Source organism: Leopardus geoffroyi, chromosome C2 (assembly GCF_018350155.1).
Source record: "Leopardus geoffroyi isolate Oge1 chromosome C2, O.geoffroyi_Oge1_pat1.0, whole genome shotgun sequence".
Taxonomy (NCBI): domain Eukaryota; kingdom Metazoa; phylum Chordata; class Mammalia; order Carnivora; family Felidae; genus Leopardus; species Leopardus geoffroyi.
The window spans coordinates 61,389,741-61,413,526 of NC_059333.1; the positions used below are offsets into that span (position 1 = coordinate 61,389,741).

At 35.8% G+C, this 23,786-nt stretch overlaps 1 protein-coding gene across 31 annotated transcripts in view; it reads right to left on the minus strand.

The window, feature by feature from the left end:
* The window catches only part of ZBTB20 (zinc finger and BTB domain containing 20), a 770,914-nt gene that overhangs the window by 558,585 nt on the left and 188,543 nt on the right, over positions 1–23,786 (minus strand). For all 31 annotated transcript variants that reach the window (XM_045436919.1, XM_045436927.1, XM_045436911.1 and 28 more), the window contains one exon: positions 5,226–5,271. The gene's annotated coding sequence lies outside the window, so the exon portion shown is untranslated. The remainder of the gene's footprint in view (positions 1–5,225; positions 5,272–23,786) is intronic.

The following is a 23,786-nucleotide window of genomic DNA, read 5'->3' on the forward strand; positions in this document are numbered from 1 at the left end:
TTTACTTTGACTCATCATGATCAAAACTGTACACTTGACATCAGGCAACACAACTTTATGAACTCTGCTGAGTAATGGTCTATTCCATATATTAGCTAGTGCTTTTCCCCTTCTTTTTTGATTGTTGTTCGGGCAGATACTGTTGCAATATAAATAGGATGACAGGAAAAAAAGATGGTTTACCATAATTAAGATCATCTAGTTTTTATTAAAGATAAGTAAGGGAAAATCATACACACAAATTCATAATCCACTTTTCTACTGCTGAGGGAGTTTGCATAGGAGAGTATCAGGATATTTTACCACACTAATTTCCTTCTCAAGGAAAAAAAAATAAAAGCCTCACACAGCCATTTACTCATTGCCAACCATGTTCCCTACATCTGAGGCCGCTTACATTGTGACACCCTTCCCAACAGAACCACGTTCAGTTCACTAGGATGCATATGAGTCCATGGTTTAATGGGGAAGACTGGTTCTTCCCTGTTTGCAAGAGATTGTTTTCCTGGAGTTGTATCAACAGACCTTCCATTGAAAGGCACATTTCCATAATACAGACATTGAAGTGGATGGGATTATCCTCATCCTAAATTTTTCTTTAAACAGCCCCAGTCTTCTACAGACATGTAGCATGTATAGTTAGAAATGGTGAGTCTGGGGAGCCTGGGTGGCGCAGTCGGTTAAGCGTCCGACTTCAGCCAGGTCACGATCTCGCGGTCCGTGAGTTCGAGCCCCGCGTCAGGCTCTGGGCTGATGGCTCAGAGCCTGGAGCCTGTTTCCGATTCTGTGTCTCCCTCTCTCTCTGCCCCTCCCCCGTTCATGCTCTGTCTCTCTCTGTCCCAAAAATAAATAAACGTTGAAAAAAAAATTAAAAAAAAAAAAAAGAAATGGTGAGTCTAACCATGGCGAACTGAGATACTCAACTACCATCACTGAAGATTTAACTTTGCCAGAATTAATTTTCTTGATGAGTGAATCCTACACTTCCTCCCAATTCCTATACAGCACATCATAACAACTTTTATATTTTAACAAGAGGAGAAAGAAGAAAATTAATATGTAGGGAACACTGGGAATACTAGTGAATGTTGCGCACTAAATAAAGCATTCTGTATACCTAATCTACTTTAATCCTCACATCTATCATTGAAAAGGTAGATATTCTTATCACCATATTTTAGACAAAAAATGAGGTTTAGTAAGGTCAGGTAACCTTCCTCAGGTCCCACAGCTACTGAGGTTTTGGACTAGGATTTCAATGCAGGCTATTTGGACTCCAAAGCTCCTAAATTCAAATTCAGGCAAGAGATTTAGAATCCAGATATCCTAAAAGGTATTTGCAATCCAGGGACTCCTTTAAAGTATCTGAAGTCACAAAGATAGTAAATGTCTTGCTAAACTTGACTCAATTTATCCTCTTTAAGAAGATATCAATTATTCACAAACACAAACTGAGAAGCTTTAATAAGCTTAGATAAAATTAACACCATTATAAAAATACCTGCAGATCTTTTAGATTCAGTACTATGATAGCTTTTCTTATGGTTAATATTCTTGCAACTTGACCTAGTCCATTTACTTCCTGGAGATAAACAATAAGCTCTCAAATCACTAGTAAGAAGATATTCCACATGAGGTATCTCACACTAGACCAAAAATCAAGAGTCAAATTTACATCTCTCACCTACTGGGCTGTATAACATTGACAAGTACATGAATGTTTTCTGAGCTTCTTTCCTCACCATGGATAAAATAAAGATGTTTCACAGATGACCATTAAGGTCCCTTCAAGTTCTAACACTGTATGACATTTAGAATCTCTTCTTAGGTATAAGAAGCAGAGGTAAAATTGGATAAAACCTCTAAAACAATCTATGTGACAATGACCAGGCCAGGATCTCTGCTTTCAGGCAATTAGATGTCTTTCTTCAGTATCTAAGTTATAGTAGTGGTGATAGTGATAGAAATAATAGTAGTATAGTTAAGATTTATTGGGCATTTGCTATGTGCAAATCATCAAACTAAGAATTTTACATGTATTGTCTGATATCTAACTTGACACAACACTATATGAGGTAGACACTATTATTTTTCCAATTTTCCAAAGAAGTCACAAAGGAACAGAAATATTAGATATGTTGACTGGGTCCATACTCATGATAAGTGATGAAACCTAAAAGAGTTCTAAACATATCTTTGCTTCCTGTACTAGTCTGTATGCTCTCTGAGGACAAGAACTTTGCTTTATTCATTTAGCTTAGCACTGTGTCTGACAAATAGTAGGCATCCATTTACTGTGTAGAATAAAAAGAAGAAAGAAAATGAGTAAGGGAGGGTGGAAGGGAAGGAAGGTGAAAAAGAAATTATATTTAGACATTCTTAATAAATGTTGATTTTCTTCCTTTATTTCTTTAACTCTAACATCACAGAAAAATCTGTAATTATGCCCAGGAATCCTGGCGCTTGGTGATTTCTCCTTCCTGGGGATTCCATACTATAATTCCTGGTACAAGTCAGTGAAACAGCTACCATTATCCAGTTTAGTAATCTAGCTAATCAATGTTCTTACCTCATCTCTTAATTTCTAATGTTAAGACTAAAAGAAGAATATAGTTTATTCTACCACACTAAGCTTCAAGGAAAAAAAAAAAAAGAATGTCCTTGATACTGGCCCCTCACCAACTGGTGTAAACTAAGGTGAAAGAAAAACTGTTCCCAGAGGAAAGGTACTTCCAAGCCTAACAGTACCTATGAATAACATTAATTAGTGGCACCAAAAATTGAGAAACATAAAAAAAGAAAAAATGTTTTGATGCACTAGATAGACATTGGCTCTTACTGCACCCTCTGCCATTGTTACGTGACTGCCGAATGTCACACAAAATGGATCTCGAGAAGGGCTTATCCAAGTAGGTCTTAACTACCCCATTTTGACTGTACCTCTACTTGGCTTTATCTCTACTTATTTACAGTTAGAATTTAGTGAATAGCAGAAACCATAATTATAAACATGTATACAGTAAACATAGGACCCATTACTTAATGTTTAGCAAAAACAGTTACAGATTTTTAATATAATCTGATCTTATCTGACCTGAAGAAAGTTAACATACATTTTACTTTTGTGTTTTCAGTGAGGTAGAGATTGGGAATGAGGGAGACGGTGATGAAAGAGAGAAACACAGAGAGAAAGAGAGAGAGAGAGGGAGAGATGAAGAGAAAGTGATTATTCAGGGAACCTATGGCATTGATCATACAACGCAGAAGATTTGTTTATTCCTATGCTGCAAAGTATTTCTAAAGTTACCAGTAACTTAGTCATTGAATGCCTCAGCATTGTGCAAAAAAACAGGTATAATATACTTTTCTCATACTCAGCAAAAATATATTGCAAATCGTGTTATGTAAATTCTTAATTATAATGAGGATCAATTCTTACATATTCATTTCTCATTTTAAGGACAGAATTTATCAGTAGTCTCATCTCTGTCTAATCAGCAATATGAGAACTAGAAGTCCAGAGACCCATTCAGAATATATAAGAAGTAACAAATTTCTAAGACTCTCTATTCCTCTGTTTCTAATACAACTCCAGACATGTTTTATTCACATATACCCTCATTTCTTAATGACCACCTACTATGTATAAAACATTGTATTATAAGTTGATGATTAAAAAAAAAAACTTAAATGATCAATAAAAAGAAAAGATATACAAGTTCTAAGATTTTGTTACTAAATACTAATGGAAACTCCTTAGGCTTTTTTAAAATATAGTACTCTTAAGGAGAATAATGCAAATTATTTGAATAAGTTTTCAATATCAGGAATTTGGGGCTACCAAATAAATTATTTACTTAAGGACGTTTTTTATATTAAGTTGCCACTTTTTATACTGCATTTAAAGAGCTTCACCTAATTAGTATAAGACACAGTTTCTCATAGCTTTTCTACACTAAAAATTTAGATATTTATCAGAAAACAGAGCTATTGACATCTAAAACATCAACACTTGGGAAAAAAATACCAGGTGACAATGATTTGATGAAAGTAAATATTAATATTCCAGCCTTAAAATCCTCACCTGGATTTTAGCCCCTTTTCTAGGACTACCACAAAGTAAGTTTTACCTTTTTTTTCCTCTCTCACTTCCACCCAACTGCAACAGACACATGCACAAATCAAGAAATCATCTTACAATATACCCTTAAATTTTCTGAATATGCCCCATGTGTCCACTAATAGCCAAATGCTTTCAAATCTGTTCAGCTAAATGGATCAATAACTACATCCAGCCTCATATAGTGGGGTTGCCAACATGGTGAAACTGAGCCAAACACAAAATGTCTCTACCAGGACCAAAATCATTATCCACCCAGTAATCTAGAGAGATCGACTTTCCCAGGTATCCCTTAGAGAAGTTAACATGCACATTATCTAGGGCAGTCAACAGCTAGTTAAAAAAAAAAAAAAATGAGACTCAGAACGAAGGATTTCGAGAAAATAATGAGTTTTATAATAAACCAATGTAATAGTTCAAGGTCTATATCAAGTAGGAATCCTTCACACTCAGAGTACACAAAATACGTAACAGCACGAGCAAACTGCTAACAAGCTTCTCTGTGCACTCACTCATATGACACAGCTGCAAGAAACAATTGAGCAGGTGCAACCAAGCTTTTGAGAATTCCTGCCTGTTGCCCAGGAACCACAACACTGCACAGTTGAGATTTTAAACAGGTGCAAACATTTTTTTTTCCATTCCTGTAGTGCTTGAGACAGTGCAGCAGACAGTACATCTGCAACCACTCCTTACCTAAAACAACCACCACAGAAAATAAACTCACAGCAACAAAAAAAGTTTGAAAATAAAACAATAATGTCAAAAACAGTGGTTTTGCAATAGTCTCTGACCCCATATCAGCAGTCGCTTTAATAGAACAGTTCCATAAAATACTCTCTAATCTCTTCACCAGATGAATGCTTTGTAATTAAAATTATTCTGCCTCATCAAATCTTAGAAATGTTTATTTGATTCTTACAATAGAGTGAAATGCAAGGTATGTATAAAATGCACTCCCCTTTGAAGCTGTCAATATTAATAAGTACTCAAAAATTAACATTTTCACATTATGAAATCTGTAAGCAATTTTAAAATACAAAATTGTAATAACTTGCAAGTTCATACGTAGATTTACATAACTATTGGTAATTCATATACATACCTGTGCAGCTATGGGGCACAGACAGACGTGCAATCTACCAGGCACTCTGAAATGCAAAAGAAATATATCATATAAGTAAAAATTAATTTTCTAAGTGGAGCCAGTATTTATGCTGAGGCAGTCTCTGCAGAGAAGTAGAAAAGACTGCTGTCCTTAAAGAGGTGGGTAATTTTATATCTATATTTTCCCCAGATGATATTTCAGATCACCCCAAATTTATATGTGTGAATAAACACACACAAAGAGTCCCTTAGCAGTGTTATCAAAAACAAGTACCAGCAAGGGACTAAGACGCATCATGGCCCCTGAAACAAAATGCTTTCACTAGAGAACAAGGTAAACACTTAAAAATGATTTTTTTTATTCTTTCAACACCATTGCTTTCCTAAAACAAATATGACGCTACTCTCTAAAAATGAAACCACTCAGATTCATCTGCACTAAGTTTGGATTGAACACTTGTGAGGAAGAAAGGTGCTTTTCATAGGGCAGTCCACAAACAGGCATAAATAAATAAATAAAAGTAAGCCTTGAATGTTCATTAACTTCAGGTTATAACAGCAATAGAAATGAGTGTTGTTTACCTACAAGAGAGAACACTAAAGTCACACCAGATAGAATGCCCCAACCCAACACACTTTAAGAAAATTGCCAGTGATGTGGTATCAATACAGAAGGTAACGGAAATTCTTCCGGCTCAAAGTATGCAGAGTTTACAACTAGACCTGAAACATATTTGTTTGTAGGTGGAAACTGTATTGCAACACGTAACCTCTGAGCTACTGTGACCCTTGAAAATATTTCATAATTCTTTCTGAAAGCAAACTGAAGTGTTTAATTTATATACTTCTGAACATAGCGAATGAAGGTAACATATTCAAGTCAGTAGGTCTACTGAGTTAACCCTTGCTGAAAAGCATGTAGAGGAAATAATCCATTTGGATGGTGACTCAATGAAACACCATCTTCATACACTTCTGATGGGAGTGTTAATTGCTATAAATTTTCTGGAAAACGATTAGGTAATGTGTATCAAAATTTTTACTCAGTTGTTTTTAGTACTAGGAATCTATCTTACATAACTGGAAACCATAAATCTAAAAAAGAAAATTTGTATGATAGCAAAAAACTAAAAGCAAACTAAATGTCCAACAGTGGAAAAATAATTAAAGCATGCACATCCATGTAAAGGAATATTTTGCAGCACTCCAAAAGGTAACTTGTGGTACTATAATATTATATAAGCATATAGGGTACCAGTTGCATAGACATACTGCAATTGTGTAGATGAGTACAAAAACAGAAAGAACACACAAAAATATTGAGTGATTATATCTGGATGATAAGACTATGGGTAATTTTAATTTTTGCTTTTTTAGTTTTGTATATAGTTAAACTATACAGTAAACATTAGTTTTATAATAGGAAAAAATATTAGTTGGTAGGGTAGGAATAAAAGAAAAAAGTTACAGACTGCCATATGGAAATCATAAATCTAACCTTCATAAGTGAAGTAAATTAATTCAGTCACACATAAAATCCACAAAGTACACCTACAGTGAGAAACTCATTCACTGCTTCCTCAGAGGGGTACGGCTAGGGTCTCTTTCATCCCAATGCTTTAGAATCTACACCAGTAATTCAATAACACATTTTTAATCATCTTAGTTAAACTTCTTTAATTATGCAGAGTGAAATGATGGCAAGAACAATTTAGGACTGCAAATCTGTTCAACCTATTAGAGACTAATTTATTCACTAAGTCAACAATATTTAGTGAGCATCTAGTACACACAAAGGGTTGTATTTGGCATTATGATATGCTAACAGATAAAACAGAACATATCTTACCCTCATAGAGCTAACTATGTAAAAGTGCTAAAAAATATGTTCACACACCTTCCTATTAATTTTGCTGTCAATCCAACACTGTTCTTAAATAATAAAGTCTTAAAAACAAACAAAAAACCAAAATAAAAAATATGTACATATAGCTCATATAACACAATACAGTTTAACGTATTTAAACATCTGTATTTAAACAGATATGGTACATTTTATTTTTTATTTTTTAAATGCTTATTTTTGAGAGAAAGAGAGAGAGAGAGAGAGAGAGAGAGAGACAGAGGGAGAGAATGAGTAGGGGAGGGGCAGAGAGAGGGAGACAGAAGATCTGGGGCAGACTCCGTGCTGACAGCAGACAGCTCAATGTGAGGCTTGAACTCGCAAACCTGTGAGATTAAACTGAAGTCGGATGCTTAACCGACTGAGCCACCAAGGTGCCCCAGATATGGTACATTTTAAAACAAGAAAGCATATATCAGACATCTCCTTTCATATTAGTGCACAACAACAACTGATACTTAGGTAACATTCAAGGAAATGTCATGAGTACATGAGTGTGTATCACTTATAAAATACCCTAATAAATTAAGTGTTTAGTTTTGTTTCTTACGTGATCTATTTTTTGTTAATACAGAATTATATAACAGGAGACCAGTTATGAAGGCATATTAACCCAACCTCAGATGCCAGATGTCTAACTAAGCTTGTCTCAGATTATGTAAGGCCACACAAAACATATGCACAATTATTAACAGCTATAGTTATTTATTGGCAACTAAAGTAAATAAGTGGTTACTTGCTAACCTTGCCAAATGTACTGTTACAATACTACCAGGGAAAGGAAAGGAGATAGGAGTGGACAGACTAAATGCTGAGGGGATCTCTAACAGCAGAAGGTGGTGATGGAGGTGGGTAAGACCATTTTTGTTGTGCAGATAAAGTGATGCAGCAGAGTTTCTCTTACTAGCAGCTCAGCTTCCTTTTGGCCTGTAAGCATAATGTAACCATCACGTGCCCTTCTGAAGCGAGTGACACACGATGGTTTTGAGGTTCGGTCAATGGGGTCAGCCTGTGTGAAGTGGTGCCAAGAATGGAGAGAAGCTACTCATATGACCAATTATCTGTAGTTCTGTCCAGAGTTCTGGACAGCATGAGAGTTATATGAGGTAGCATGGTGGTTACGAGATTAGCTTTTGCCATCAGACAAACCTGCAATTGAATTCCAGCTCCCGCTCTTCAACTGTGTGGTCTTGAGCAAGTGACATTTTCCCTGTCTGTCAAATGAAGATCATGTTACCTACCCTATAGGATTGTTTGTGCCTATTACATGTTAAAGGCATGTAATGGAACCAGCACAGTTCCTGCTATAAAGTAAGCATTGCTGAAGGGAGGCTATTAGTTTGGCCCTAGTTGTGTGAGAAAAAGAGAGGATGTCTGTCCCTTTAAGTTAAAGTGGTAAACTAAACAGTGAGTAAGGAGATAGAAAGAAAGCTTACTCAAGATATCACTCTATATTCCACAGCTCATCCAGGAGCCAGTATGGATGTTCGCAGAGTATCTCTGAATCAGGAAAACACAGTAACAATAGTAATAGCCACAGTACCCAGCCCTAACCAGCTTTTTTTTTTTTTAATTTTTTTTTAACGTTTATTTATTTTTGAGACAGAGAGAGAGAGACAGAGCATGAACGGGGGAGGAGCAGAGAGAGAGGGAGACACAGAATGGGAAGCAGGCTCCAGGCTCTGAGCCATCAGCCCAGAGCCCGACGCGGGACTCGAACTCACGGACCGCGAGATTGTGACCTGAGCTGAAGTCGGACGCTTAACCGACTGAGCCACCCAGGCGCCCCCCTAACCAGCTTTTTAAACCACCATTCCTATTACTGAAGAGGAAGGCTGTAGGATCTCAGTAATATATGCCCATTTTTCTGAGTGAAAATGAAAGTTTATTTTCCATACTTAACTGAAACAATCCAGGAAATAGAAAATAAGGATGACATAAATGTAATTATTCAACTGGAATTAGGCCAAGGTGTTGTGGGCCCTTAACAATAACATGTGGCAGAATCACCTTTTCATGTTTTCTAAAGAGACCCTGCAAATGACCTGAGCTCACATAGAATACAAAGTTTGCACATATAATGAAAAATATCATAGTCAGTTTTTCTCTCATGGTTTGGAATACGTGAGTGTATAATGATGTTGTTATGACAGTCCTGCGTTCTGTTTTGATTTGGAGGACAGCACAGATCTAGAACTGTTAAATGGTATCTTGAGAGTCCCTAGAATGGTTTGGGTCACATGAGGGTGAAGTTGCTATCAGCACCATTCCAGATGGAGATATACTATAGAGGATTTGCGTTAAGTTCTTTTTACTTGCAGGCTGGCACAGCTGTATTCCCCAGTGGGGACTGAATAAGTCCAATTCCATGCTGTGAAGTGCAGGAAAGTTTATCTTCCCTCTGTACTGGTTAGGCCTGACTAGACATGGAAGAGGGGGGTAATCGGTGGTGCCTCCTGGGCCATTAATAAATTGAATAGCTAATTCATTTAAGGCACTGAAAAGGGCCTCAGCAGGGTCTGCAGGGGACAGTGGCTCCATAAAAGAACTCTGAACCTAAATTAGACTGCAGACCATTTCCCCAATGACCTAGTGAACATCCTTAGGAACATCTTAAGTGCTTTACATTTTAAGTTTGACCTATTTTGAGAAATGACATTATGTGATCCAAAATATTTTTATTTTATTTCATATGTGTTTACTTTTGGACCCACTACCGAGCTGAGCTTGGTGCTCTATCATTATTACATTGTTATTATAAAATGTTGAATTTAATCATCAATAGAGGCAATTTAATTTTTAAAATCGAGGTGCCCCAATTTCTGTGGTTTTATCTGAACAGAAAGCCTATGAAGAATAAGAGGAATTATAATTTTAAAAGTAGACTCAAAAAACTAGTTAATTATGCTTATTTTTATAAATTACTAAGCTAGATTTAGCCCTCCACACATAAAAAAATCTATCTTCCTATCAGAAAAAGGAAGTGTGAGAAGCAACAGTTATCTATTTATCTATTCTGTGAAATGGAAATAGATAAAGGGTAATAAGGAAGGAAAAGGGAACCATACAATAAACACCCATTAACCCAAGAGCACAGCAGGTCTGTCTAGACCTCAGGTCAGACCAGCTATAATGAAGCCACTACCTGTATGAAAACCTAAGCTTATAAAAAAAAAAAAAAAGTGAGGTTTGACTTTTCTAGTATTAATGGATACCACTTAAAATGAAACAATATCAAATTTTATGTATAAACATGATGAATTTGAACTCTCACATAGAAGCCTGATCTATAATATATTATAAATAACTCTATTCTGTAATCCACACTTCACAGTTTATTAAGGAGAAAATAGTTTTATTAAACAGATGATATCTTAAAATTTAAATTCTTTAAATCAAAGTTTAAGAGCTAGTCAAGAAAATGCACAAAACTAGAATTTAGATAAAAATTGGGAATTATATCCTCAAATATAACTTGACATTATGATTACGGAAAGAACTTATTCTTGGACAACGTAAAAATTCTACTGACCTGCATGTACACATCCCTGGGGTATCAGTTTAGATATTTTCTTCCTCCAGAGTCTGAAGCCCTGTCCTTAATCTTGTCATAATAATCATAAGACTGCATTGTAATTGCCTTTAATATAAGACATGGGAACAGGGGTTTTGTCTCATTCATTGTTACATCTCTAGTCCTTAGTACAATACCTAAAAAATAGTAGGTATGGCTTAAATATTGGTTAAAGAAATACTGAACGAATTGGGTTACCATCTGTTCCCGATGATTAAGAAAATTTACACTGCATAAAAATATTAAGGAATTACATTCCTAAACAAATTCTTTTTCAACTTTTAAAGGACTAACCTTCCAAACCTCTTTTTACTTTCCCCTCCTACTTTTCCTCTTATTCTGTGGAAAACTAAATGATGACAATCCTAGTCTCAAATATTCACAACAGATTAGAAAGCCTGGTTGGTGTGGCCCCAGGGTGGGCAGGGGAGAATGCTCCAAATCCCTCTTGTCCACAGACACATTGAGTCATAGTGCCCTAGAAGATTTCCGCAGTCCCTGACCAACGGCGTGCTTCTATTCTCTCTGAGAGGCCACCTCCAACTATTGTTTCTGAGACAGATCCTGCCATTATTTTATTCTTTTGTAGCATTTATGACAGTTTGGATTATTCATGTGGTCATGGGTTTATGTGTTTATTCTCTCTTTCCCCAACTAGGTTGTACACTCCATAGAGGTCACATTATTTAGTTTGGCATTCCATATCCAGGGTCTAGTTTTGTGCCTGACACACACAAAAACACTCTATTACTATTAGTCAGATGTATAAATCTGAGGCTTGGAGCAGCAGGTTTCAATCAAAAGAGACTGTGAAATCTGGTAGGTAACAGCTACCCCTACCATTGTTTTTTCTACATTCCAACTCTGTCTACCACTTGGAAACCTCAGTGCTGTAAGCATGCTTTAATTATAAATTCCATTCAATCAACAGCAAGTCAGGAAAACTTCAGAAGCAATTCTAGGTAGGCTGAAGGTAGAATATCTAGGAGAAGGAATGGAATTATAATGAGAACAGCAACCACTTCCAATTAAAAGTTTGGGTTTGAATTCCAGCTTCCTAAGTGTGTATCCTAGGGGAACTTACATAATCTTCCTAATACTGTTTCATCTTATTTAGAATGGGGGGATTTTATCTAAAACACAGAGTTTTTAATGGCAATTGAATGAGATTATATATATGAAAGCAGCTGGTAGTATAATTTATGGCATTTAGGAAAAGGGGCTGGCTACAAATTAGTTCCTTTGCATTGGCCAGCCAGTCTGCAGCAAGATAGAGAGATGATTTGACTAAAAGCCCAGGAACAGACATTTTGGATGGAGAAAAATGGAAGAAACAAGAGCTCAAAGGCAGAATAAAAGCAAGTAGGTGCTAAGGACTATAACTAAAAAAAGCCTAAGACAGACTAGTAGGACTATAACAACAGAAATGGAAAGAGATTTTAACATGATAGAAAAATTGCCAAGAAAACTATTAGCTTTTCACTTACGTGATACAGCATTCCCCACATATAAATAAAATAATTGCCACTCTTATAGTTAGGAGAAAAATCAACTGAAATGTACATTAAACACATATTAGAGGTTTAACATTCTTCACATGATTTCATGTGCTGGAAACTCAGCCCGTGTAAATATAGCCACGAACTTTATTATTTACTATGATAAAGTAACAGCATATCCTCCTGTATGTACTACCTGCAGAGGTATAAAAGGCAAATGTGTACTTGCTCTTTAGGTACAATTACAAGGCAGCACAATGTAGAAGTAGGACCTTTCTTTGCATTCTGTGCTTATCAGACAGTGGCTACCATCACTGAAAAAGAAACAGTATCATCAAAACTTCATTAGAAATTCTTTTTTCCACTCTTAGGTGCTTTCATTTTTCTCACTGCTCTAGTCAAACTTATGTCAGCTCCCTTGTTAAAACTGTTTTCTAAATCAGTGTCTTTCTCATCCGTGTGTGTGTGTGTGTGTGTGTGTGTGTGTGTGTGTGTGTGTGTATTCTTTGAACTGTTCTTACACAAATCAAAAAAGAGAATAAGAGGTCTTAGATGCACTGCATACCAAAAGTAACCACCATGGCTCCATACTTGCACCTCAAGGAATGCTGACCTGGTATCAAAAAGTTTACCAAAAGAGTCCTTTTGAGTTTATAGCATTTGCCCACCTGTGGTGATAAAATGTTTTCTAAAGTCTATGTTCTCTTCAAGACTGTCATCTTCATGAGGGCTGAAATCGTGTCTATTTTTCTATCTTTCATAGCATCACGACTTCGTTCAGGGATAGGCACCCAATATACAGCCACTGAATATTTCATTCACTTATTAAACAAAAATTTATTGAGTATTGACTATGTACCAGTCATTTCTCTCGATAGCAAAGATACAGGAATGAATAGATGAAAACTTCTGGTCTCATGGAGATTACATTTTTGTGTGGCAAGTGACAATAAGCAAGAAAAAAAACACTAAAATATATACAATAATAGACAATCATCCATATTAAGGAATTAAAATAAAGCTAGGAAGAGGAAAATAAATGTTGGGATGGAGGAATTGGGGGGTAAAATTTTAGAAAGGGTAATGGGTGATGATATCACTGAAAGATCACATTCAGGTAAAGACCTGAAATAAATCAGGGAATGAGTTAGGAAGATATTCTTAGAGAACAGGTATTCAAGCCAAAGAAATAGAAGTCGAAAGGCCTTCTAGGAGGAATATGCCCTTCTGTTTCCTATAAAATGTCAGGCTAGATTCATAGAGGAATGTTCCTTTTATAACACAGAGGTGCTACATTTAAAAGAGAAAACACACAAACACATATACAAACAGAGTCTTTTAAATGTTTGATTTCACAAGAAAGAAATTAAAATTCCAAAAAGATAGAAACAAAAAGGAATATAAAGGACAGGGAATTTGGCATATTACTATGATGCTGCCACAACACTCAAGGGTTTTATGCAATTCAGCAATTGCATATTCAGTCAGAGACACAAAGCAAGTTTATGATAACTGCAATCATAGAGAATGGCAACCAAGTAATATACCTGGACTACCTAGAAGAAGCAAATCTACTCTTCTAGAACAACTTCAACAAAGCATACTGCAATGAAAAAGAACTCACATAGCAAAAATATCAAACACATGAAAGGTTTTCCCATAAATAAGTCAGAAGATACAAAAGTGCTTTATATTAAATATGATCATTAAGTTAGAAAATGAACAGAGCACAGTCTTAAGAACTGAAGTAACAACAGTAATCTCAGATTTAGTGGGGCAAAATGTTTAAAATGCTAAGAAATTTAAAAAGAAAAGGGTGAAAATAAGGAGGAAAAACATAAATAGGTAGATTTGATTAAAAAATAAAGAGATTCTGGGTGGCTCAGTTGGTTGAGTGTCCGACTTTGGCTCAGGCCATGATTTCATGGTTCATGAGTTTGAGCCCCATGTCGGGCTCTGTGCTGAGAGGCTAGAGCCTGCTTAGGATTCTGTGCCTCCCTATTTCTCTGCCCCTCCCCTGCTCATGCACATGTGCTTGCTCTCTCTCTCTCTCTCTCTCTCTCTCTCTGAAAAATGAGTAAACATTTAAAAATTTTTTTAAAATAAAGATATTCATAGAATTGAATTTTTTATTAAAATTAAGGTCTGAGATGAAGCTATACATCACATTAACGCAGCTAAAGGAAGAATTACTGAACTGAAAGATAATTCCAAGGAATTTACTCAGAATAAAAGGGTGAAAAACATAAAAAAGACATTAAGGAATATAAGAGACAGAATAAAAAGATCTAATATATGTCTAAAAAGTATTTGAGAATGAGGGTAGTCTGAATTTTAAAAAGTCCTACTAAATGCTGTTTGTGAGAGACTTAGCTAGTACATAACAAGAGAGAATGTTTGAAACTACAAGAAAGGTAAAACCTGAGGTAGGCATATTAAGGCTTAATAAACCAGATTCTAAGTAAAAGCATTATTAAAAAATAAAGATAGTCATTAAATAATGAAAATGAAACAGTTCATAAGAAGACATAGTAAATTGTTTAAGCATCTAACAGCACAGATGTAAAATATATAAAACAAACAGCAAAATTCTTAATCATAGTACAAAATTTGGTCATATTTCTATCATTAATTCTAAGAGAAACCAGGCAAAAAAAAGTAATGATAATTTAATAAGGCAGATCTAATTATAAATATAAAACACTACACCTAAGAATTATAAGATACACATGCCTTCAAAGCACGCATGAAAAATGTGCAATAATTGACCTTATGTCAAGCCACAAAGTAAGTCTCAACACATACTAAATAATTAAAATCATTAATTATCTCCTCTAAGCACAGTTAAATTTATATTTAATAACAAAAACATAGTCTTGCCCCCTAAATACCTGGAATAACTGGAATTTTTCTTAAAGCTTCATAAAAATCATGGGTCAAAGACTAATGAAAATTCAAAAATTACAGAAAAAAATAGAACTTAATGAAAATGAATAAAACAACAAAACTCACAGGATGCAGCTTAAGCAAAGAAAAATGTATAGCTATAGATTTTTATGTTTAAAAAAACTAAAATTATCAAGTTAGAAAAGGTAGAATAAAGTAAAACCAAAAATGTAAGAGCAGAAAAATTACACAATAATATCAGAAATAAATGAAATAAAAAAACATACAGATAGTCAACAAAATAAAATTTGGTTCCTTGAAAAGATTAATAAAATAAAATTTTGGGAAGTTTTATTAAAAAGAGAAGGTACAAATAAACAGCATTAAAAAGGAAAAAAAAAAGAGCAAATCTGTTTAGAGATTTAAAATGATTACTGAATACCATGAACAACTTTATGCTATTATTTAAGCTAAATATTCAAGCTATTTTAGAACTTCCATGAAAAGGCAATTTTATTGAAAAATTTTAACTTGCTTGAGAGGAGTCAGAAAACCTAAACAGACTATTGTAAATAAAAATATTACATAAGGAGTTAGAAACCTACACACACACACACACACACACACACTCATGGCCCAAATACATTTATAAAGACTTTAATAAACCTCCAAATCCAGTTTTGGTCTCTATTATAAAAACTACCAGGAAAAACAGGAAAGTATGTCAACTTACTGTATAAGACTATTAACAATCACTAGATAAAGGTGTTATGAGAAAGGAAAATTATTTGCAATAATGAAAATTAAGAGAGACAACCAAGCAAAGAACACTCAGGAAAAAGATTAGAACAGCTATCATTTATATAGCCCCTATCAGGTGCTTTTTCAAGAGTTTGTGTGTGTATGTATATATAATGTATGTATATATATGTGTGTGTATATATATATATGTGTGTGTGTGTGTGTGTATAATGTATGTGTATATATGTGTGTATATATTTATATATATATAATATATACATATTATATATATATATATGTAATTTAATCTATAAATCAGCCATGTGAGGGAGTTTTATTTTCATCTTTATCACTATTTTATAAAAGAAAAAAATGAGGCTCAAGTGATGCTCTTTTCTTTGAGACAAGAAACTACCTCAAGGTCAAAGATCTAGCTAATAAATAGCAGAGCTTAGTTTTAGCAGACTAAAGCCTATTACTTAAACACTACCTTCTACTGTTTCCTCATCTTTCTAAAAGTAAATTAAAAAAAAAAAAACAAAACTAAATCTGATTTTGAATGCAATATAATTTTGGCTTTCAGCAACTTTATTATGATACTCTTAGACATTGTTTTCTTAAATGTATTGTGTTTTGAGTTCACTAAACCTTGAAAATCTATATATGTTCTTGCAAAATTTGGGAAGTTTTGACCTTTATTCTTAAAAAATTACAATATTTTTTCTGCCCTATTCTTATTCTTTAATTACCTATATGCTAGATCTTTTTTTTTTTTTTTTTTTTTTTTTTTTTTTGCTAGATCTTTTAAAATGTCCTTCAGGCTTCTGAGGTCCTACTTATTTTTTTCCATTCTTTCTCTCACTCCTTTCTAGATAGGATGCTTTTTATTGAACTATCTTCAAGTTCATCAACTTCTTCTGTCACTTCTATTAATGCTATTAAGCCTATTAATAATTTATTTCAGATAATGTATTTTTCTGTTCTAAATTTTCCATTTGGTCATATGTTTATATATATTATATATATGTAATATATATGCATTTCTCTTTGAGATTTCCTATCTTTTTATTCATTTCAACAGTATTCTCTTTCACCTCACTGAGCACAGGTAAAATAGCTACTTTTTTTTTAAGTTTATTTATTTATTTTGAGAGAGACAGTGTGTGTATGAGCAGGGAAGGGGCAGAGAAAGAGGGAAAGAGAATTTCAAGCAGGCTCTGCACTGTCAGCATGAAGCCTGACACAGGGCTTGAACTCAGGAACCGGAGTTCATGATCTGAGCCGAAACCAAGAGCCGGCCGCTTAAGTAACTGAGTCACCAAGGTGCCATTGGAATAGCTACTTTAATTTTCTTGCCTGATAATTCCAACATTTGGGTCCTTTCAGGATTGTTATCCGTTGGTTTTCCTTTAGAGTTTTTGTTTTTTGTTTTGTTTTGTTCATATTTGACTCATTAGGGTTTTATCTTGGACATTTTCAATGTTAATTGTGGATACAGTAAATTCTGGTATATAGAGCCAAAGAGTAGTGATATTTTTGTTTTAACAGGCCATTAACTTGCTTCGTCTCAAACTGCAAACTCTGTCCTGTTCAGATCTCAGTTGATTGCTTTCAGGATGTCATATACATATGTTTTTCAGGAGTCAGCCATAGTTAGGCAGGGTTTATATACAGAATTTGAGATTCTCCCATCTCTATCTCTTTCCTTTCCTGAATTGCCCCTTATTCTCTGGCATCTGTACCCATTTCCAGGATTCCTCCAATCAGAAAGCAGTGGGCTTTCTTTTTGAGTTCAGTTGCCCTGTTGCCACCAGAGCTATAGTTACCCTCAGGAAAAGCCACAAAAATGTGAAACCACCCCACCCCATTCCAGTTGCTTAATCCAAGTTTCACTCTCCTCAAAAATCTTCCTACTATTGTTCATTCTCCATAACCTTCGATCATTGTATTGTTTTTTGTTTTGTTTATTTTTCTTTTGTTTTTTGCTTTTGTTTAGAGTTTTGTTCAGTTGTTATTTGCAGGTGGGGTGTTGGTTAGAAGTTTCTTTCTTTATACCAGAAGCAAAACTCATATATTATTATTAGTTGGGGGAACAGAAAGCTCTTAAAAAGTATCAAGAAGTATAGATAAAAATTGTAGTAAATGGGCTAGTAATATGTCATTTGCTTCTGGAAGAGGCCTGAACACATGAAGAAAAGGGGCAATAAAGTGGGTAATAAATTTAAAAAAATATGTGCCATCAAATGAGTAAGAATAAAAGTGAAATTCATATACATCAAATCCTCAAAAGTTTTGGAAATGGGAAAAAATGTCAGTCATATGTTCCAAGACCAACATTTTTCATCAAATCTCAGAACCAAAGTAAGGAAAACAAATAGATAAAAGAACTTCTGTTCAAAGAGGGTTTTTTTTTTTTGTCAAATTTACATTAACCCACAACATATCTTAAAGTTTGAAAAACTGTCTCAAGAACTGACAATGATTAAGTTCCCAACTAAATTATATTTTCTAAATTAAAAACAAGCACCTACTCAAATGTAACTTTTTTTTAAATGAAACTAAAGCACATTCACTTTATAGATGAAAATAGAGCCCATACATCTTTATCGTTACAAGATCTGTTTCCAGACTTGATACATTATAGGACATGATAATATTAGGCAATGAGAAAAAAAAATCTCATTGAAAATTCAGCAAAAATCTAATTTCTGCAAGAGATCTATCATTGGAAGTAATTTCACTATACTCCTTTCTCCGTTGGTATACCTCTGGATCTAACTGCATCAGGGTACAATGAAATATACCTTCAGCTATCAGAAGATATGGTTCCACCATCAAGCAGCCGAGGGATCTTGGATAAGTCCCTTCACCTATCAAGGCTTTAATTTGTTTATCTGAAATGTGAGGCCAGAACACTTGGTTTCCACTCTCTAACTGCAGCATTCTATGACTACATACATAGTCTTATTTCTGGATTTTTCAATGTTATGGGCATTATTGTATGATTTCTGCATAACAGATCTGGCAAATTCCTCAGATCCCAGGCCTATGGAAAAGATTTAGGAAGAGATAGATTATCCTCATCACAAAGGAGAGTTAGGCAGGGCTTCCACATACAATTTCAAATAAATCATCAACTGACATCTGAAGTTGCCATGTCTCCAAAGATAAGAACTGTATTTACATCAGTACTTCAGGTGAGTGGGATAATTTCGTGAACGGTGTGTTAACATAATTTTAAATGTGAAGATTAAGCAATTGGACATTTATTATGAATTTCAAGGAAATGATGTTACAATTTTGTTTAAGATTCTGAGAACTTTAGATACATCTCCTTATAAAAACTGCTTACTTGTGATGAGCGCTACGTGTTATATGTAAATAATGAATCACTGGGTTCTAGTCCTAAAACCAATAGCACACTGTATATTAACTAACTTGAATTTAAATAAATAAGTTAAAAAAACACTCTGCTTAGAACCAAAAAGTGTTATAAGCAGTGCAATGTTCTTTAGAACTGCCTGAATTACATTCATTCAAATAACCTTAACAAATATGCATTAAACACCTGGTTGGTACAAGGTGCTATACTGTTCACTGTTCACACATACATATAAGAAAGAATTTTATGCCTGCCTTTAGGGAGTTTATAATTTATCAGAAGCAATGCATACTAGAAGGCATCCAGACATAAATAAGAATAGTGCATAGCAGGAAAAGGTAAATACAATGAAGGAGGAAAACAGAGAACCCTGTGCTTCAGGCTTTGCTCCCAGCAGAGAACTAAACAAGTGGGGATGAGGATCACACTGCAGGAGGTGGCCAACCAGATAGCCTGAAGGACACTCAAAGTTAGCTAGTGAAGCGGGAAATAGGGGGATTGCTAGAGGAGCCTGGAGAAACAGGCAGAGCTGTGGACCTAGAAGACCAGCAATTAGTTGAAGATCTGACAGGTGGCAACTTGGAAGATAAAATTCCTATATTCCTATCCTGAAAGGACCCAAGGATGATTCTGTGCAGCTGGGAGTTGAGAAAGGAGAGAAGTGAAGTAAGTTTTCTGTTATGGGAACAAGATTCTTCCAAGTTAAGGAAATATGAGCAAAACCATAGAAGAAGAAATTTTGAGTTTGTCAAGTTTTCCACCTCACGGCCATGTCAATATAAGCAGAAATTATATGAACAAGTAACAGCTTTATCAGTTTACAAATTCTGGCAGGCTAAATTAAACCTGAAGACGAGGACAAAATTACCTTCAAGTTCCTGTTTACAACTTTCGATTCCCTAAAAGGCTATTTATATAGGTCATATGTGCAATTCAGTTGCATCCTTTCTAAATAATTCTATTTAAATGTGAAATGGTTGGACTCAAATATCACTGGTCTTCATTTTGTTTTGAAAGGACAGTAAGAACAAATTAATCTATAATCACTCTAATGATAAGAATCAGAATTTTAACTCCTTCCTTTGAAATGAAGAGGCAAATACTTTAGCCAAGAGCTTGCAAGTTTAATTTACAATTCACAAAAATCTACAAACATAAATCAAGTGATGAGAATTTCCCTTATCCTTACTTGAATATCACTGCAATATTTTGAATATCAGTTTTAACAAAATGAATAAGAGCGCAACAGAGTTCAGATGAAGCTTATTTCTTGCCAATATCCATATGAATGCCAAATACCATCCAAGCAGATTGTGTGGCTACTTACTACAAATGAATAATCTTGCTCTCCATTCAAACTAAAAAAAAAAAAAAAAATTCCTCAGATTGGGCACTTGCCACTAGTTAGAGTCCCCCTAGTCACTGCTTCATAGTGAACAAGATCTAAGAGAGACACAGTGACCTGTTGAGGCCACCTCGGTACCATACTGTAGATCACTCATGTTGTGCTTCTTCAGAAACAAGCTATGAATAGTAGAAAGAGAGGGTATGTTACACTTTGCCTGTGAATCTTGCTTTTTGGATGGAGGAAGGAAGAATGAAAAAAAGGAAACCAATATTTAGTTACGCTCTGTTTTGGGCTAGCCACTTAGCAAATGTTTTCCTATTTAATTATCACAATCAAAGGAGGTATTAATCCCATGTGATGTAAGAAAGGAGTGGAGTTCAAAAAGCCAAGTTATTTTTGTGACATCATGTGTCATCCCAATTTGACTCTGAAGCACCTGTTCTTTCCCATACATCTTATTTTTGTTCATTATCCACTTTTAAAAGGTAGCATACTTCCTTAGGATTGCAGCTCTGGTTGGCAGGAGAGTCCCCTCAAGCTGTTTTCGGGCAACTTGTTCAGGGGTTGTGCACTGATTGTGTTAACGGTCACCTCCTCTCCAGGTCTGGTGTCATGGATCACCTATAACAAAACACACTGAAGGAGTATTTGCCTATGTACAACCAAGAGAGTTGATTTCAAAAGTGCTGAGCCTCACAACTAAGAGAGTGGCAGCAGCCTGTACAGAGGCTGATCAATGAAATCATGTTTTTGTTCCACTGGTTTCTGTTCTTTGGAGTCCCCAGGGTGCACTCTATCACTGTTGGATCTATGACTATAGTCTCCTTTCCTTCCAGGCTTCTCTCCAAGCCATACTTATCATGTCTAGTTTTTTGATATCACAGATATTGTCAAACCCTAGGCCTCATAAATTTTCTACTCTTTGAACCCCTTTTATATTGTCTTTCTATCCTAGCCCCAACCCCATAACACATCACTTTCTTCTTTTGTTAATACCCTCCATTCACTTTCTGATTTTGCTTCATTTACCAAGCTCTCTTGGTTGAGATTCTAAGATGGGAAATTTAGTGTAAGTAGTTTATTTGGGAGACAACCCCAGGAAACACTAGTACGGAATAAAGGAAGTGAAGCAGAGAAGGGAAATAGACTGTTAGCAAAGATAACCATCAACAGTTCCTCAGGTCCTTGTTGTTGAATGTTGCCCCTCATTTCAAAAGGCAAAGTTTAATAAGAGACTCTTAAATACAGAGAACAAACTGAAGGTGGATAGGGGGTTGGGGGGAGAGGGGAAAATGGGTGATGGGCATTGAAGAGGGCACTTGGGATGAGCACTAGGTGTTGTATGTAAGCGATGAACCACGGGAATCTACCCCAAAAACTAACAGCATACTTTACATACTGTAGTTAGCCAATTTGACAATAAATTATGTTTAAAGGGCGGGGGACAGAGTCTGTTTCCCTTCATCTTGAATCAGGGTTGGATTTGACCTTTTGACCACAGATTGCAACAGAGGTCACACTGTGCCCGTTCTGAACAAAGGCTGGAAGAGTCCTGGCGGCCTCCTCTTTTGCTTTCTTGAGATGCAGACACCATGTGAAGAAGCTCTGACTAGACTGGTGAATGATAAGAAGCCATGTGGACAGAAAGAGGTTCAGACAGACCCCAGCTATTCTAGCCACTGCACTGAGGCCTCAGACTTTGGTAAGTAAAGCCATTATGGATATTCCTGACTGAAACAGGCTTGCAGTAAAGTGCAGTTACATGTGTGACCTCTGGTATCAGTAGGCAGGAAAGAAGAATACCCCAGCTAAGTCCAGCCACCCCACAGTGCTATAAGAAATAGACCCTTATTGTTTTAAGTAACTAAGTTTGGGGGTAGTTTGTTACACAGCCATAAATGAAACATGTAGGAAGCCATAAATGAAACATGTAAGAAGTTACATTTATTAAGCAGCTTACTGCTATGGTGAATTGGAGCTCAATCTTACTGGGACATTTTGGCAAACAGTGCAGAACATGCTGACAGTTAGCCCATGTAAAGGGTGAGGGTCTTAATTTATCCAACAACTTGCCACCAATTATTTGCTTAAGGCTTCTTCTAGTGACATTAGCTCTTTGGCACTTGAAGCCTGCCCAACATATTCGCTCAACATCCAGAAAAAAAGCCTGGGAGAAAGTCACAAGTATCAGCCATAAGTCCTCAGTGACAAGATAGGAGTGGTGAGGAGAAACAAAAAGAGTGCGGACACTGGTGAAGACCAATTCTGGAGCACCTGCCTTCTCCACTCCTAGAGTTCAGAAGCTACAGAGGGTCTTATAAATGCACAGACTGTAACTACTCCCTCCACGCTTAGCTGGGCCCAAAGCTGCTGAACAGTCCTCCTCTGTTTCCCTAAGCAACATCTCTCCACTTTTGTATATGATATCTATTTCAAATCTTCCCTCTTCCTGAAATCTAACACTATACCCTCTGTCCATTCAGTGTCTGCTACCCATCCTAGTGAGAATATAAAGGTCATTAGATCAACTTTTTTGGTAGCTTACTTACAAACCAATTCTGCTAATATCCATCTGTTCCCCCTTCCCTACCAAGGCCAAAGGAAAGGACCAACTTCAATCCATCATTTACCCACCCACCTCTCTGTCACTGAAACCCTCTGCCTTAGGGCTTCTGCCCCTCTTATGTAATTGCCCAATCTCTCTCTCTCTCTCTCTCTCTCTCTCTCTCTCTCTCTCTCTCCCTCCCTCCCTCCCTCTCTCTCTCTCTCTCTCTCTCTCTCTCTCTCAACACACAAATATGATCAAGCCCCTGAATTACTGAAATTCTACATACTTTTTTTCTCCCCTGACATATACTCATTTCTTCCTCACCCATCTGCCAGACTCTTCCCTGGCAAACTCCCCTTCACCCTTTAGCTAAACTTAGCTATTTCCTCCTCAGGAATGCCTTCTCTAACCCTGCTGTGCATCACTTCCCAAATCTCCGCTTACTCCCATCAGCGCAGCTGGCTCTCTATTGAAAGTTCCATGTCCCCTTTCCTGATATTCCCCCTTTTCCTCCCATTGGATGTAAGGTCCTCCAAATCAGATATTTGTCTTATAAATTTTTGACTACAGTTTCTCTGGAGTCAAACCTGGAACACATCGGGTGCTTAATACATATTTATTGAATAAATAAATGACTGGGGTCCTTTTATTCTCCTCTTCTTACCATTCCAGAGTAAC